The 10490-nt window shown below is 36.0% G+C and overlaps 1 pseudogene; it reads left to right on the top strand.

The window, feature by feature from the left end:
- Window positions 1-1601: 1601 nt before the first annotated feature.
- On the top strand, window positions 1602-10075 carry LOC119589665 (annotated as a pseudogene).
- Window positions 10076-10490: the final 415 nt, after the last annotated feature.

Genomic DNA, 10490 nt, shown 5'->3' with positions numbered 1-10490 from the left:
TTGTAGTTTTTATGATCATAATCAGCATCATATATTATAGTCATTTTTATTATCATTTTTATTATCACCATACTGGTAAGGATGATAATTATAAAAACAGTTTCAAATTTGAACATACTTGTCCAAACCTTAGCCAAAAAAATGTGTATGTCAAATTCTCAGAACATTGTCGCTTGTACAGTGTGATGAAGGACAGTTTCCACTAAATTTGGCCTGTTTAAAAAATTATTTCACTTTTGAGTTTATATGGTGGGCTGTAAATTCATTTCCGATGCACAAAAATATCCCCCATTTTTAGATCCCAAAGATCACCATTAACACAATGGTGATCTATGGGTGGGTAATCTCTATTGGGCCAAGGTATGGTCCCACCCCCCCAAAGGGGTAGCCAAACCCTCTCCACCAAATTCAAACCCCTTGTATGGGGGTAACACTGGAGATGGCATTTGGCAGGGTCAGCAAGGAACCTCCTTCCTAAAGGAGGCGTGGTGATACCAAACTGAAGTTTTGGAAAAATGCAGGCATATGTGATATCCCTGCTGAAATCAAAGGGGGTGTGAACCTATGGCACAGGGTTTGCATGTACTTGACTGCTTCTGGCCGCTGTCACCAAACCCCCCTGATCTGTTTTGGGGGTTTGTTCTCCCTCCCCCCCCAAAGGGAAGGGGACATTGAGACTGGAACTACCGTGGCTTACTGCCACATACCAAGGGAAAATTTTTGCCCACTTCTTCTGTAAAAGACCTGCAACCACCTACTAAAGGGACCAGAGACGGAGCGTCTGGATTCCTCCTGGGAATTTTTACAATAACTGTATCCTACGCTTCAAATAATTGTGAAATGCGTTGGAAATTTGGTCATGGGTTGCTTGCAACCTACATAGACCTCAAGAAGGCGTTTGACTCAGTGAAATCGATAATTGCTGTGGAATTCTGAGATTTGGGAATTATTGACAGATCATTGGCCCTATAGCAAGCCTATTTTACTGTACTGAAAGTGCTGTAAAGAGTGGTGGGTGCCTGTAAAACTTCTTCCATGTTAATTCAGGGGTGAGGCAAGGCTGTGTCCTCACACCAACACTTTTTAACACCTGCATGGACTGGGTAATGCAGAAAGCTATTTGCCAAGCCCAGCGTGGAGAAACCTGGGCATATCAAGGGCCCTCAGATCTTGTCAATGATTTTAAACTATCCTATCTGAGTCTCTGGAGTCACTGGTGGTGAATCTTGATGTATTTTTGCAATGAGGCAAAGCCCTTGGGCTAGAAATCTGGACCAAAACCAAGATTTAAAACTTTGGGGGCCTGTTAGGGGAACCCATTTTAGAGATCCATGCTTGCACTGAGGATATTGACTCACAGAGCTTTGCATATCTTTCCATATTTCTGGGCTGTCACACTAAACAATCTGTAGACAGCAACAGGAGCCATGAACTCGATCAGCAAGAGCATTTGGAGATGTCGGTACCTATGCAGAAGGGCCAAGCTATGTCTCCAAGGCATTGATACTACCAGTTTTGCTTATGGAACAAAACCTGGACGCTATCTAGTAGCTTTGGGGTTTCGTCTTCCATGTCTTTTGTAATGAGTTTCTAGCCAGATCATGAGGTACAGTTGGCAGGACCATGTGTCTAAACCCAAAGGCTACACTTTGAGACTGACATGGGACCTGTTACTTGCATATCTGGGATTGCAACTCAGGCTATATGGGCCCCAGCTCATTCCCTGTGGATGACCCTACGCATCAGGTTGTCTTTGTGAGACAATCTTTGGTGGAAGAGGCCGTGAGATGACCTGGAGGTCATGGCTTGGGCAGTTCAATGAGACCTGTTGCAAGGAAATTTAAAAAAGGGCCGAGGGCCTGCCTGGAGACCTCGCCGTGAGGGACCCTTGTGGCTGGTAACGGGAAGGTGGATGCGGCCATGCACCCTTGATGATAATTATCTTTGGTAATATTGTAGTATACTTATCAAAAGCTAGAGGGAAATTCTGGTCTAGGGGGTATATTATAGCATGTGGTAAGTTTTACATATGTATACATATGCTCATATATTTTTTATAGGTAGTAGATTTGTAAAGGATGGTGCTGGGGATGTACAGCACTAGTGAAGTGAGAAACATTGATAAGAAGATATACCACCAGCATAGGGCATTGTCCCTCTAATGTATGAACCATCCCAAAAATGGGAATGGTCCATACCAAGTGTAAGGGTATACCATACTGCTTAATTTTCAGGCATCAGATATTTATTAAGTATTAATTAGTTGCACATGTTAATCAATAAAAATAATCAGATGTTCCTTATTAATTGAAAAAATGTAATGACATGTAAAAAAAAAAAATTAATTATAACATTATGGAAGGTCACTAAAAAAATGTGTAGAATTTACTAAAAAAGTCTTAATTTATACCAAATATATTTTAAAGGTGGTTCAAATATAAGATAATGGTTAAATTGTGAGTACTTGTTTTTCATTAGTACCATAATCCCTTTTTCCTTCTCCCTTGTCACTTTTCCCAAATCCTCAATTTCTTGGAAGCTATTAATTATTTTAAAGAGGGACTACATACTGTAGAAATGATCTCTATGTGACAACTGAAGTTGTTACATTTGTGCAAAGCCATACTCCCCAAAATAAGCTAGCTAGCAAACCTTTTTTTCAGTATTACTATTTTTTTTCTTTTTTACTATATAAAGTCACGCCATTGCAATCATGGTATTTTCACTTATCACGCATTAAAATAATGACAAGAAAATAAAACCTAAATGTAAAAGCTTCCTGCTGTCCATAAAAAGGTGATGTTTTAGGAATGGCTGATGCTATAAATGTTAGACCCTTCTCCTTTTTTCATTATAGAGGAGTCTTCATTCTTAATACACCTCTTTATTGCTTGTCTATGTTGTCTCCCCTATATGGTAAATACCCACATTGAAATATGCATATATATGTATATGTATACACATATTTAATTTATACATATTCACATTCTCTTTCTGGCTATATATATATACACATCTACATATCATGTATATTTTGGGCCAAAATGTCTACATGTATATACATAAACATACATATGTGCATATATAATATATATGTATATTTGGTTATATATGGATATAAATGTTAAGATGTATAAATACACCTTAACATACAGATACTTGTAATACACATTAAACATGTATATCAGTTTTATGTGTATGATTAAGCCCTTGCATACAGATACATAGTACAACTTTCTAAGTGGTATATTGTTTATTGTAAATATTTGTGTGCATTGATGTTTGTATTCATGTATGAATATTATCATATGTGTATATAGGAATGTACATAATGCATTATATATATAAAACTAATGTGTATACATTTAGTATAGATCAAATTTGTGGTTTCCATATTTTCATTTGTTTTAATTTTTGTCTTTTAGCTTGTAAAAGAAGTGGGAGGAAAGTGATGAGGAAACTGTGATCTTCGATAAATCGTCTGTCAAAAGATATGGAGAAATGTGCAGAACAGATTTCATACATTTCAAGCCAGAAGATATCAGGCAGGATCCAATAATCTTCCTGGGAAAGGTATTGTCAGAATCCTGGAAGCAGTAGGGGTTGGATTCATAAACCCAAAGAATTACTCCACCTGAAATAATTCCTATAAGTTGTCAATGCAGTTGAAAGTGAAACTACTTATAGAAATAATTTCTAAAGGGGGCAGAGAACCAACCCAGTACCAGGAAAGCATTGCTTGGAATAATTTGGAAACTGATATGCCCGGGGTATTCAGGAATGACTTTGTGGAAGTGAATGTTTTTCGGAACAGGAGTTAGCCATACTATCAATAGTGTATTGCACAAAGAGATTTGGATATACTAAAGGTCGATTACATGAAAAAAGCAGAGATTCTATTGTAAACCATTAAGAAAAAAGCAGTAAAGAAAACCAATGAAATACAGTTGTGTAGAAATCAGGAAATGAAAAGTCAACTTTAAACCAAGGAGGAAGCCCAAGTACAAGTGAGAATTCAATTTTGAGTCAAATGATTATAAATGGTGAAAGAATTTTTAAGTATGGTCTTGTTCATTGGACTGATTGTAATATGCAAAAATGAGATAAACAAAATTGTGTGAAAAGATCACCAGGACCCGTCAAAGTTTCTTAATAGTAAAGTCATATATCTCAAAGGCTGTTGGTTAAAAGAAATTTGTACCAAGGAAAAAAGGTACTTGGTGTGCAAGCCAAGAAACTATACCACAAATGTCAACTACCAATTATAGAATAAGTGTTCAGAGTGCTAATAGTCATAGACGCAAGAAGATACTGTGATACATTCAAAATTTAATTATATTGGTGCAAGTGAAACCATAGTATCACGAGAAACAGCAAGAAGGGCCCGATTCTCTTAAATCAAAAACAGAAGTGACGAAAATGATAAAGCAACCAAGACAGATAACCTGTATCTAAAAATACAGGATGAAAATAGGCCAGTTGGTCATCAGATAGAAGAAAAATTGTGTAGATCTGTGTCTGGGTTCACCAGTAACTACTGTTAAAAAAAGTGTTGACAATGTCAATTCAAAAGGGAAAATCCCAAAAAAAATGATACCCTACAAAAACGACTCCAAAAAATGAAAAGTTCCATTGTTTACTAGCAGATATGACACTAGTCCCCAAGACGAGTTGTAAAAATTATACCAACTCCAAGGTTACTAAAAAGATGAAACTAACTATAAGGACTCATAAAGATGACACTAGTACCAAAGTGACTCACAAAGATAATACCAATGCCAAAGGGCTGCATAAAAAGATACCTATTCGGCTCAGATTTCAAGATGACTCACAATGATGGCACCAGCCTCCAAAGGGGACTCGCAACAAAAAAGACACCAGCACCAAGGTTACTCACAAAGATGACACCAACTCCAAAGTTATTCATAAAGCTGACAGTACTAAGGTGACCTCACAATGATACCATGCATAAAAAAGATATTGATTTCTGGATCAGGTTTCAAGATTGCCCACAGAAATGACACCAGCACTGAAGCGACTCACAAAGATGGCACCAACTCCAAAGGGGACTGACAAAGATGACACCCAGCTCCATGGGGATTCACAAAGATAATACCAGTTCCAAGATGACTCGCAAAATGATACCCGCTCTAAGGTGACTCATAAGTGAACCAGCTCAAGGTAAATCAAAAAATAAACACAGCTCCAAGAGTCAAAAATAAACTAGTCCAAAGGGGTCAAGTGCAGTAAAGGGTCAAAGTTCTCCAAACTAAACCAACCCAAAGATGATTCCCAAAAGACAAAACCCAAGTTACAATAAAGATGACACCACCAAGGTTTTGACAAGGATGACACCAGTCTAATGTGTTTCCCTCAAAGATGACACCATTTTGGGCAATTCCAAGCGTTCAAGTGACCCCCAAACCATAGGGAAAACCAAGACTAAGAGGTAACTCTATAGGTACCTTTTTACAAAATGTCTCTGGTTCTAAAGTGACACACGAAGATGACTCCAGTTCCAAGGAGCTCATAAAGAGCCCCCAGTTCTATTGGTCGAAGGTGACTCAGAAGGTAACATTTGTACGAAGGTCCCCTCCTAAAGATGACACCAGTCCCAGTATGGCTTATATTAGTACCAGCTCCATCCCAAAAATAACAACATGGTACTATTAAGGAGACTCACAGAAATGGCACCAGTTTCTAAGGTGACTCATCACAAAATGGCACAGGTCCACAGTGATTCATAAAGATGAAAACCAGTACTAGGTGTCTCTCAAAGATGCATCAGTTCCAAGGCAGCTCACAAAGAATCTACCAGTTCCATGGTTACCCAAAAACAGGCCAAAGTACCAAGGGGACTCACAAAGAACATTTTTCCCCAATTTCACAAAGATGCCTTTCCAATATTCCAAAGATGACACTTCCAATTAACTCCAAAGATGAAACCGTTCCAAATCTCACAAAGATAATCCACCAAGGTATGCCAAAAAAACCACCCTGGCTCAATTAAATTAAAAGATAACCTAATTAATAAAAAGCCCCCAAATTTTTCGGGTACTCACAAGATGACACCACTCCAAGGTTATTCAAAAAAATAAACCCAGCCCAAAGGTACTCACAAAGATCAAAACAAAAAATTATTCTGGACAGTCCAAAGGGTGCCAAATGAACATGAACAAAGAATGGCAACATCAAGGTTGCACAAGAATGACACCAGCCCTGGGGATTCACAAAGATCACCACCCCAAGGTGACTACAAAAATGAACCAGCCCCAAGGGATTCAAAAGTAACCAGTCCAAGATGACTCACAAAAATGAATACCAGCTCTAAGGTGACTCATAAAGGTGACACCAGCTCCAAGATGAATCACAAAAATGACACTAGCTCAAGAGGCTCATAAAGGTAAGACTGTTCCAAGGTGAGTCTGAAGATAACATGGGCTCCAAGATTACTCACAAAACTGAAACCATTCAAGATGTTTCCCAAAGACGACACAAGCTCCAAGTTAAAAATCGAAGATGACACCAGTTCCAAGGTGACTGACAGGTGACACCAGTTCTAATGTGATTCTCAAAGATGACACCAGTTTCAAGGCAAACTCTCAAAGAATCCCCCAGTTCTATGGTGATCCAGAAACATAAGGATCCCAAAGGTGACTCATGCAGGTAACTCTAGTATAAAGGTAACTTACAAAATGTTCTGGTTCTAAAGTGACACACGAAGATGACTCCAGTTCCAAGGGAGCTCAGAAAGAGCCCACCAGTTCTATTGGTACGAAGGTGACTCACGAAGGTACATTTGTACGAAGGTCACTCCTAAAGATGACACCATCCCGTATGCTTATATAATAACCAGCCCCATGCTAAATAAAAAACATGGTACCTATTACAAGGAGACTCACAGAAAAGGCACCAGTTCTAAGGTGACTCATCACAAAAATGGCACGGTTCCACAGTGATTCATAAAGATGACCCCAGTACTAAGGTGTCTCTCAAAGATGTCATCATTTCCCAAAGGCAGCTCACAAAGAATCTACCAGTTCCATGGTTACCCAAAAACATGGCAAGGATCCCAAAGCGCACTCACAAAGGTAACATTAGCTCGAAGGTGGCTCACAAAGATGACACTATTTCCAATTTCACAAAGATGATGCTGGTTCCAAGGTGACTCCTAAAGATAAAACAGTTCCAATATAACTCGCAAAATGTGCCGATTCCAAGGGACTCATAAAGATGAAACCGTTCCCAAAGGGAAACTCTAAGATAGCACCAGTTCCAACATGATTCACAGAGGTGATGTCAGTTCCAAGGTAGCTCATAAAGACGACACCAGTTCCAATATGACTCATAAAAATGATGTCAGTTCCAAGTTGACTCACGAAGAAGACCATAAGGCAACTAACGAAGATGACACCAGTCACAAGGTGCCTTACAGAGATGACACAAATTCAACTATATCCCAGGGGGAAAGTGACATCAGTTTAAAGGTTATTCATATAAAGAATAAAGGTAGTTTTCAGATGGCTCATATGGAAACCACTTCAAAGGAAACCCAGCAGAAAGATGGCAATACTTGTCCCAAGGGGCCCTCTCCCCTAAATGTAGGTGATGCTTATAAATTGAAGACTTCTCATCCTAAACATATAGATACACCAAAAAGTAAAAGTACAAGTCAAATAAATCCAGTGCCTAATTGTAAGACTTCAATATTAACAAAAAAGATGGCAGAAAGAGATGGAAATGATGGGGATGCATCATGTAATCCAGCAATATTGAACATTAATTGCAAGGAAAATGTAAGTAAGGTACATCAAAGAGTGCAGGAAGTTGTTGGAAATACACCAGATAAATATTGTGATATTCAAAGCATGGGAAATCCTGAAATAGATAATATGGAGAGTGAGAGCATTGATGATGTTAGGGAGAGCGTTAGAACTGTAGTTAATGTAAACAGCATCACAAATGAAACTGATGACATAAATTGTATGTTGATCAAAGGACAAGCAAAACAGATAGTTTGCAGTAAAGATACTAAAAAATAACTGAGGGTACCAGTAAAGAGGATTTAGTTAATCAAACATACAGCAGTGATTCTAGTATGAATAATACAAAGAAAACCCTAAAAAATACCAAAAGTTCAGAAATTGTTGGAAAGGCTGATTGCAGTTTAGGTAATGCAAGGAAAAGGAAGTATACAGACACCGCAGAGAAATTAAGAGGTAAGGATTCAGAATTGAATAAAAATGAAAAAAGGAAAAGAAATGAAAAAAATAGTCCTAATGAGGAAAGGGAAAAAGAGAGTCAAGGAAAACAAAAAGGAAAAGGTAGTAAAGATGATAACTATATCATAGATGAAAGAAATAGGAAAGTGCAAGGAAAATTGGAAATACAGAAAAAACTAGTAATAGTAAAAGGAAGGTTCAGAAAAACAAAAAATTTTTAAAGAAATGAACTAGACCCTTAAAAAAGGCAATTAAAGGGGAAAGGGTGAAACCCAAAAAAGAAAAAAAATAAAGAAAAAATTTAGATACAGAAAAAAATTAAAAAAACAAAAAAAAAAAAGAATCGGTAGAAAAAAGCAAGTAAAACCCGCAAGGAAAAAAAAGTGATTAGAAGTTTACGAAAAATTAATAAGCAAAATGATATGGAAAGTCAAAAAAAGAGAATTACTAAACCACTAGAAGAAGTGGCATGAACATTTTTAGAAAGTAATAAAATATAACTACAGAAAAAAAAGAGAAATGAAAAGTACTGGAAAAAAATGAAAATTTAAAAAATAAAAAAAAGTGAATCTTCTTTTGACAGTGAACTAAAAACCTGAAAAATTGCCCCCAGTTTTAAAAAAGTGATGAAATCATGTGAAAAAAGAAGGATGATATAAAAAATACAGGAAATAAAGAAAATCAGAAATATCACAAACACGAAAAACCTGAACAAAGAAGAATAAAATAGTGGAACGGAATCCAAAGGGAAAAAGTAAAGTGACTAGTTTGGCGGGGAACCGTCATTTTGTGACCAACACAGGGGTTTAAAAGAACAGTGATCCTATGAAACCAGCGTGCCCCCGAAAAAGTGGGAATTAAGGAAGAAAAGTAAATGTTTTAAATCCGAATTTGAAAAAACAAAGAACCATTATGGAAAAGTAATTAAAAAAACAATAAAAACCTTGAGGTTCAGAAAGTGTAACTACCAAAGAAGTTAGAAATTTAATTTTTTTCTAAAGAGGGATGCAAGTCTGGGTGATAAAGAAAAATGTATTTGATGATTTTTATGACATGCTTACTTCACTTGTTTTGGAAAAAAATTTAAACTTCAAAATTGGGGTTTGGGTTTCCTTTTAAAAAAAAAAAAAAAAAAAAAAAAAAAAAAAAAAAAAAAAAAAAAAAAAAAAAAAAAAAAAAAAAAAAAAAAAAAAAAAGGGGGGAAAAAAAAGGAAAAAAAAAAAAAAAAAAGAAAAAAAAAAGGAAAAAAAAAAAAAAAAAAAAAAAAAAAAAAAAAAAAAAAAAAAAAGAGGGAAAAAAAAAAAAAAAAAAAAAAAAAGACCTGTTTGGAGAAATGAAAACCATTCAGAACTGTACAACATTGAGGTAAATATGCGAATTTTCTTTTTGAATATATATTGTAATCGCCCGGGCCCTAGAAATTTTTGTAAACATGCAGATTTTCCAAAATTACCTGACTTTTTTGTTTCTCTAAGTAAGGTATAGATGTTATTTGGATTATAAAATACTTCAATGTTATTTTTATTATGTATGTTTTTTCAATGCTTGTGAAATAAACTTAATCCACAATTTTATTTTACCCGAGTGCCATGTAATGTAATAACCTTCAAAATTGATGGTGAAATAGCCTCCAGCAGATTAAATGTGAATAGTGTTCTCCCCGTCATCCCAAAATTAGGAAAGACACATAAGATCAATTTAATGCCAAATAACTTTTTTCCCAAACTTATTCAAGTTCATAGTTACAGTTTTTCCCAACCATCCCAAAAGATCAATTATATGTCACCAAAATTTTTTTAAGTTCTCAGATGTTGCGTTCTTTCAATCTTCATAAATGTCTCAGAGGCTACTAGAACACACCAAAAAAGTATTGGAACATAGAAAAAAAATAGATCTATAATTAGGCAATATTTTGCATTTTTGGGATTGGGTTATAAATTTTGATGCTGCCAGATGCTTAAAAATCTATTAGCTAATCTGCAAAAAAAATTAAAAAGGGATTGGGAGAAAAAGTAAAAGGGAAATACTGTACTATTTTTATTTTCTAGAATATCAAAAATAAAATAAAAACTTCATTTCAACAAAAAAAATTTTTTTGTATGCGAAATTACCCAGTTTTTTCCCTTGTAATCAAAAACCGGAAAAAAACCTACTTTTTTATTTTTGCCTCTGTACATAATGCTCTGCTATGCTTAGCCCCAAAGGAAAGATTGTAACCTTGTGGCCGAAATAATTCCCTTTTCCTTGAATTGGTGGGATTTTTTTTTC

Source organism: Penaeus monodon, chromosome 26 (genome assembly GCF_015228065.2).
Source record: "Penaeus monodon isolate SGIC_2016 chromosome 26, NSTDA_Pmon_1, whole genome shotgun sequence".
In the NCBI taxonomy this organism is placed as follows: Eukaryota; Metazoa; Arthropoda; class Malacostraca; order Decapoda; family Penaeidae; genus Penaeus; species Penaeus monodon.
This window is presented reverse-complemented; position numbering and strand designations above follow the sequence as displayed.